Source organism: Nipponia nippon, unplaced genomic scaffold (assembly GCF_047370975.1).
Source record: "Nipponia nippon isolate SJK-2023a ecotype South Korea unplaced genomic scaffold, ASM4737097v1 scaffold_2, whole genome shotgun sequence".
Taxonomy (NCBI): Eukaryota; Metazoa; Chordata; class Aves; order Pelecaniformes; family Threskiornithidae; genus Nipponia; species Nipponia nippon.
In genome coordinates this window covers 66,315,835-66,323,700 of record NW_028262336.1, presented here as the reverse complement: position 1 = coordinate 66,323,700, position 7,866 = coordinate 66,315,835, and the positions used below count along the sequence as shown (strand labels likewise).

The 7,866-nt window shown below is 58.7% G+C and overlaps 1 long non-coding RNA gene across 1 annotated transcript in view; it reads left to right on the top strand.

Annotated features, from left to right (window-relative positions):
• Nucleotides 1-278: 278 nt before the first annotated feature.
• LOC148055818 (uncharacterized) overlaps nt 279-7,866 on the top strand; it is a 29,364-nt gene continuing 21,776 nt past the window's right edge. Inside the window, exon 1 of the long non-coding RNA XR_015704839.1 lies at nt 279-468. This is a non-coding gene — a long non-coding RNA (uncharacterized LOC148055818). The remainder of the gene's footprint in view (nt 469-7,866) is intronic.

The following is a 7,866-nucleotide window of genomic DNA, read 5'->3' as shown; positions in this document are numbered from 1 at the left end:
CTCCAGAGCGAAACAATAACTTGAAATTGTCTTTAAAGTCTTTTCTATCAATAAGAAATTTCATTTTCTTCTCTCTCTCCCGCTCTCCCTCTCTCCCCCTCTCCCGTGCAGGGTGTGTGTGTGTGTGTGTGTGTGTGCGTGCGTGTGTGTGTGTGTGCGAGGGAGAGAGAGAGAGAGCGAGCGAGAGAGCGAGCGGGGCTGGCGAGTGTGCGTGTGCCGCCGGGCACTCGTGGCTCGGGCACAGCCGCCTGGGAGCTGCGGCTGGGCGAGGGGCGAGGAGGAGCGCTCGCCGGCCCCGCCGCCCTCGGCCGGGTCGCGCTGCCCTGCGCCCGCCCGGGCACGGTCGGAGGAAGGTGTGAGCTAGGCTAGAGGAGAGGAAAAAACAACCAAATAATACTCATACCAATAATAATAAGGCTGCCCCTTGAGCTGATATGTTGGGAGGAGGCTGGAGCTGGAAGAGCAACTGTAAGTGTGCCTCTAACTTTTGAGGGGGTCTTCACCCCGTCTTGGGAAGGGAGGAGGGGAAGCCGGCGAGGGGAGGGCTTCCGAGTTACTTCTGCCGCAAGGAGGGAAGAGCCGCCCGCAGTCACTGGGTTATCGGCTGTGACACGGGTGGGGGGGCCGGGGGGACACAGTGTTTCGGGCTGCCCCCCTCCGCCTGCCCGGGGAAGACGCCTCGCGGGGTTTCGAGGCGGGGGAGGGAAGCGGCGGCCGGGCCGGGGCTGCGGGCGGGCCGGGGCGGGGAGGGCGCCGGGGGCGGCGGCGCTCTCGCCCCGGTTCCACGTTCAAAAATTAACATGTCGGTGCGCGGGTGCCATTTAGTGAAAGGTGTTTTGGGCAAAGAATCAATTTCGCTGTGACTGACCGGCGGGCTTGGCTGTATTACTACTGCCAAAAAAGGGAAATCAATAGGCAGAGCAGCCCTCCGCTATTACAACTAATGCCTGCTTAATCTCTGCCCCTCGGAGCGAGCATTCACATGGGCTCTTAGCATTGCTAATGCGGCCGGGCTGAGCCCGGCTCCATCTTCCCAGGGAACGGGGGATCCCCGGATCCGGTCCCCGGTGAAGGTGACAGCTGCCGGGACCTTCCGACGGGGCGGCTCTCCCGGCCTCTTCCAGGTCGAGTCCCGGCGAAAAGAAACTCCCGGGGGTTAGGGCTACCTGGGGCTGTCCCACCCGGGGTCTTACCCTCCCTCCCCAGCTCCAGGGTGGCTGTACAGCTTTCCCCTGTTGCCGTAAAGTACCGGGATGCTTAAAAGGTGAAACTGGCTTTTTCCTTTCTTATTTGCCGGTGGGGTTTGGGGTCGATCAACAGGCAATGGAGCAAGGCTGTGCATCTATCGATCAGGGAGGGGACGGGTTTTGGCTGAATCTCTTTTCAGAAACAGGTGTTTAAACATGATAGCGGCTCCAGTCAATTAACCCATTAAAAACCCGTTTTATCGCATTGATTCCCGCAGGCTGCCATAAAAGGTTGTGGTTTGAAAGCCTCTTTGTTAAGGGGGGGGTGTGTGTGTATATGGATGGATGGATGGATGGATGGATGGATGGATGGATGGACGGACGGACGCGGGGGGGGTGGGGGTGCAAATTGTCCCCAAATGTACGATATCGAGCAGGCGAGTAAGATGCCAAATTACCGTTTCTTGTTTGCCTTCCCACCCAGCCAGGCTGCCCCGGCTTCTCAGCCCCGGCTGCTCCCGGGCCCGGCTCCGCGGAGGGGCAGAGCGGCGGCTGCGGGCCCCAGGGGCCGCCGCCACCCCCTGCCCGCCGCCGGCCGCCCGCCTGCGCAGCCCCCTGGTAAACGTTGAGACTTCCCCCTCGGGAAAGGGGGCTCCCGTGGCGGGGGGGGACGGGACGGACACACGGACACCTGCCCGGGGAGGAGGGGTCGGGCCGGGGGTGGGGGCTGCCGCCCTGCAGCGGCGGCGGGCCGGGGGCGCAGCTGAACGGTAGCCCTAGAAAGTTGCAAACGCTGTTTTTCCCTAAACAGGGCAGTCTGTTAGCGGCCTGTCGTCCCGTCCCGTCCCCCCCAACACCTTTATCAGGTTTGCCAGTGATAGCGCTATAAAATATTTATTTGCTAAAGGCGTCAGTAGCCCTCTTATTATCCCGCCTTACGGTGACTACCAGGGAATCCGGCTAAGGGTGATGTGAAGCATCAGTCAGTGACCTGGTGAAAAACAGATCTGTGAAAATCACCCCTTTTCCACAAGGCAAATAATCACCGGATCCCGGCTGCGGCCAAGTTGCCGGTATCTCCGGCTGGTGGGAGGGAAGCGGGTTTTTCCTCCTGGCCTCGCTGGGGTTCCTTGTCCGCCCGCCCATGGCCGGGGGCTGCACTGGATGGACCAAGAGGACCACGTCTTTCCCCTGGGCACCTTCAATTTCCAGACTAGCGGTCTGAGCTTATTTAGATGTTTGTAGTTTTCCCCTTGTTTGCTGTTTTCTGAAGTAAGGGCTGGATGCGACTGAAAAGGTTTGAAATCGTGTCAACGTGATGTTTTAATCTCATTGAAAAGTGTATTAAAGGAGAAGATGTAATTTGTGTGGGATGTTTCGATGAAAGGAGAGATTGGAGTGGATGATACTTTTGCTCTCCTGTGAACCTCATGTCATGTTTATATTGAAGCCTGCGAAGCTAATCTAATTTGCAGTAACGGGATGGCCTGCAAGAAAGGAGCTTCCATACGGTTTCATTTCTTTCTTTCCTCGTTTATTTTTTACACAAATTCATCCTGACTTGCCCTGAATGATGCCTCCGCAATTCGGGGGTAACTGGCCAGGATGCAAACCAGAAATATCTCCTTTATGGGGTTCTAATCCCCACTTCTCCCAGCGGCGCGCCACAGACATCAAGGGCCAGGTTGCCCTGCTGCAAATGGGATCCCACACTTCGGCTTGTGAAGCTCTTTTTTTTCGTGGCTGACATTTCAAAAGCGCAATTTTAAAGACTAACTTCGTAATAGCTCCCGCCTCACGCCAGTCCGACGAGCGCTCCGTCCCCCCCAGCTCTTCTTTCTCCTTTACAAGTTTGCCGTTGCAAAACTATGCTTTCAAAATATTTTCCTTATGGTAGAAAGTAAATTGCCGGGTAGACATTTGGTTGTCTACAGGGGCTCTCGATTAACATCTCTGGAAAAAAAAAAAAAAGGTCTGGCCGTCCCTTTGGATGGAAAACCCAAACCCTAGAAAAAAAAAAGGCAGTGCAAACCCTCGTCTCCCGCGAGATGTTTTTGCTGGCCGGTTAGGACATATTCCCGGCGTGTGCCTTAGTAATAATAATAATAATAATAATAATAATAATAATAATAAATATAAAAATCTGAACAGACTTGAAAATTACAACTTTTGTGTAATGTAAAAAGGTGTATTCAGCCTGTTAATTACAGGGGGTTGTGTCATTGGAATGTTATCAATGACCCGTTTAATTTTCCTGTAATTACTGACAAAATAAGACCAGGGTAGATCACAATACAGAATATTCCTCTTTCGCAGCAATATTGTGCTGGAAGTCGAGCTAATACGTAACATCAACGAACGTTTTAGAAAATGCTCCTGCTGGCAAAACTTCGTTATGAGCCAATTCTGCTTGCTCGACCGACCCGTCACTCCCACCGGGCTGAAGGATCGGGCCCGCTCCCGGGCGAGGGGGCAGTCGGTATGTCCTGCGAGGGGAGGGGGAGGACGGACATCTCTCCTTAGGCGGGGGCTGACCGTCCTCGCCGCTCCTCCTGCAGTGTCGGCCCCGGGAGCCGGGCTGGGAGGCGACACCCCCCGCCCCCCCCGGGCCCCCCGCCAGCCGGGACCCGCCGTCGCCTTGGGGCGGCCGCCGGCTGCAGCGGAGATCAAACGTGCGGGAGATCGATACTGCTTCTTTTAGGCGCAACGAAAATATAAAGCCCATTCTTAAAGCCAGTAAAAACTAGAAAGGAAGGAGCAAAAACAAAAAGGCTGGGATATACAAACTCTTCGGAAAGGGGCGATTTATCGATACTGGGGAGGGGGGGTGATGCGAATTCCTTTAGAAAAATGGCTCCAGCCGTCCTTTTATCTGACACAATAAATAAATAGGTGGAAGTACCCACACGGAGCAGCCGGCTGCCCTCCGGACGCTTTGATTTTCCCCGGGGCAGGCGGCCCTGAGCGCACCCCCGCCCTCCGCGCCGCGCCCCCGCCCCAGCGCCCGCTCCCCGCGGGGAGGGCGGCTGCCGGCAGCCGAGCCCCGCCGCCGGCCCGGGGTGCGGAGGGGCACCTGCCTGCTCTCGCTGGGACTTCGGAAACCTTGCGGCCCCGTCTCCTGCCCACCCTCGGTGTTTCCCCGCCGTGTCCCCCGCCTTTGCCCCGCGGCACCCCCGCAGCCGCCCGGGCTGCCCTTTCCCCGCGTGTTTCCAGCGCGGCGGTGGGCGACCCGTCGGCTGAGGGGGAAATACAGGGAAAAGGGCCTTGGAGGCGAGCCGCTCCCCCGACCCGCTCCGGGGAGCCGCAGCGAGGTCCCGCAGCGGGGCGCCGCTCGGGTCGCGCTGGTGTCGCGACAGGCCGGGCTGGCCGGGAGCGGCGGCCGGGAGCGGGGCGCGCCGGGGCGGCGGCAGGGCAGCCCTTACCCTCCTCACGCTTCCCGTTGGTTGCCACGGCTCTCCTGGGCGAAGGGGGGAGACATTTCTCGTCAGGGAATTTTAGCCCTTTCCTCCCCCCCCCTTCCTTTTTCCCCCCTTCCCTTTCATTCATAAACCTGGTGGCTATAGACGCAGCTTGAATATTGACGTCTCTTCCCCCAACTGCTCCTCCGTTAACCCAATTACAGAATTCATCAAGAACTGTGGTGAATTATCTCTTTCCATACAGTATCAGCATTAGCCTAATTAAAAGCTATAATGTCTGATATAATGATTAAATCGTTAGCTCTGCTGTAGGGAAGCAATATTTTGTTTTCCCTTCAATTAGAAGCTGATTGAGGTTTTCAGAGCAGGTCAGCTGTGAAATTTGAATTATATGTGTGAGTACCGTTCACAGGGTGAGCCCCTACTCGAAAGCTCCAGAGATTCTCCAAACGCTTTTACCCAGCAAGCTGGGAAAAGACAACAAAACACACAGAGAGCCTGTAGCTGATTTGGGACCAGGGCTGCAGGATCCTCGGGAACTGTTGTTAGTGCCGGAAAAGAAAGCGGGACTTTATTCAGGCGCCCTTTTTCCTCCATCCTATCCCGGCTGGGTAGCAGTTTGTCTTCAAAACCGTGATCCCCGGGCGCCAAGTCACCGAGGCAGGCAGGGGCTTCCCCTCCCTCCCTCGCCGGCCCTCCCTGCTCCCTCCCGGGTGCTCGCTCTGGCCCAGGTAACGACGGCCCGGGAGCGAGGGAGCGGTTTGCACTTCGCGCTGGCCAGCGGGTTTTGCAGTAAAGTGCCAGAGGAGCCGCAAACGATCCCCCCCCCCCCCCCCCACGCGTTTCAGACGGGGCTGGCGAGGGATCAGCCAGCATCTCCCCCGAGCATCTCCCCACCGCGTCTCCCCGGCGCGGGCTGCCGCTCGCCGGCCCCGGCCCGGGGCGAGGGCGAGGGAGGCGCGGCGGCAGCCAGCAGACGGCGATAGCCGCCTTGCTCCGGGGCGCCCGGCTCGGCCCCGCCGCCCGCTCCTCGCCCTCGGGGCCGGGCGCGGCGGGGGCACGGCGGGCGCAGCGCCGGCCGGGCCGGCGGCGGGCGACCCCCGCCCCGAGGGGGCGGCCCTCCCGCCACAGCCGGTAGCCGGGGGGAGGGCACCTGCCCCCTCCGCGGGCCCGGAGGGCGGCCAGGGCTGCTGCCGCCGGACCTTTAGCCCTCCCCGGGCCCGGCTCCCTCCCCGCTTCCTTGCAGCGTTCACCCACGCACCAACCCCCCGCCGGGCCCCCCCTATCCCCGCCACCACCCGACTCCCGGCCGTTTGCAGCTCCACGTTCCCCCGCGGGAAGTCCACGGACCTCTTCTCTCTGGGCGCAGCCCCCGCCTGCACCACCCCGGCCCCCGCAGAGCACTCCTGGCTTGTCGCCTCTTGTCAAGCGGCACTCGCAAAAGTGCTTGACCTCGTCCCTGTCCCGCGAGTCGGGATCTGCACCACCTTTACCACGGAAGAAAAGCCCCTGTCTGCCTCCCGAGCTGGTTTTTACCCCACCCCCCCCCTTCCCCGGTCTATATACACCCCCCGGCCGCCGGGGAGCGAGGTGCACCTGGGGCAGAGGCAAGGGGGCTCAGGCCAACAGCATCTTCTTGCCCTCCGCTCCCCGTCCGCATTTATCCACCCCAAAGGATCGTGTTCATGGCGGTTTGGCTGCTTTTAGTGGAGGGAAGAGGCTCTTGGTGTTTATTTGCCGGGGGGGAAGGAGGGGGAAGCCCCACACGGAGAGAAAACCCGGGAGGGGGGCAGCCCCCGGGGTTGGGGGTGAGTGGCTGCCCCCTGCAGCGGGGAAGGGCAGGGTCAGCCTCGGCCACGGTGTCCCTGCATGGAGGGGGAGGGAGGCGGGGGTGTACCCCCAATTCCCAGGGGTGAGCGTGTGTTCCCACAGGGGCCGCCGGCTCACAAGGTGCACGGGACTCGTATGGAAAAGGTTGCTCCTGTCCGATTCGTCCCATTTATTTGTCAGGAGGCCTTCGGGTACCTTTATATCAAATTTCAGGGAAAAAATACCACTAGGGCTTTGGGTGGATAATGTGCGAGCCATGTCACTTATCTCGCAGTTTTTACTCCTAATACCTTCGCTTGGCCATCCAAGTGGAAATGCGCCTTTCTGCAGTAACCTTCTCTCCCCTCCCCCGCCTCTCCTACCCCCACCAATTATATTTTTAACACATCATTTAGCAATCACAGCGGCCTCGCTTGTTTTGCCCCTGCAAATGTGGCAACCCATCAGCTCAGGAAAATATCAGTCGGAGCAGCGCGGGCCCAATCCCGCACCACATCCCCTCCTCCCTCCCCAGGTCTTTGCACACTTAGGGCTGACTGGAAGGGAACAGAGCCCCCCCCAAAAGCATCCCTGCCGGCCCACCGAGGCAACAGCAACGCTCTGGCTGAGCTCAAAGGGCCCAGAAGCAGGCCGAGCTTTCAGCCATGAGAAATGAAGAGAGAGGAGCTTTCCTCTCCTTGGCAAACCCAGATTATCGTGATGAGATCACTATTTCATGATGAGTGGTTGAAAATTGAAAAAAAGAAAAGTCTAATCCTAGCCCAGCGCCTAAGGCTGGTGCTTTGTGCATGGTGCACGCTCCTCCCGCAGAAAACTTCTGGCGGTAATAACAGTAATTGGGGGAGCTGCAGCGTGATTCCAGCCCTTGGATGGCCACTAGGGTCAGGAAAATTAACACTCAGGGATGGGGAAAAGAGCAGGAATGCCGTGTATCCCTTTTCTCCACCTGGCGAAAGACGATGGGGGTGGCGGTTTATGTGTGTGGGCATTTGTGCGATGGAGCGGCCATTCCTATGGCTGCAATTAAAGATTACAGCATGAATTTCAGCGCGGACCATTTTCTCCCCTCTGTGAAATAACTATAATCTATCTTGCGGGACAGCCAGGGCACAAAGACAGTCTTTTAATATTTTCAGGGAAAATGAAATTGTGCGCCTGTACTTACTTTATACAAATATAACATGTTTCCGTGTACCTTCATTAGTCTCAGATGCTTTTAACTCCCCTGGGATTAAGTGCATAACGACCGTGTCCAGCCTCTGCCTTGCGCCCGGGCCTAGGCCTGGGAGCAGTTTTAGCGCTGGGGAGAGCCGTCTGCCCCCGCCCTGCCCAGGGAGCTCCGGGGAAAGCTCCAGCCCGGGGGAAAGGCGGGTTGGGGCACCGCGGCGCTGGCCAGGAGGGCTGGGGCGCCTCAGCCTCCCCAAACGCCG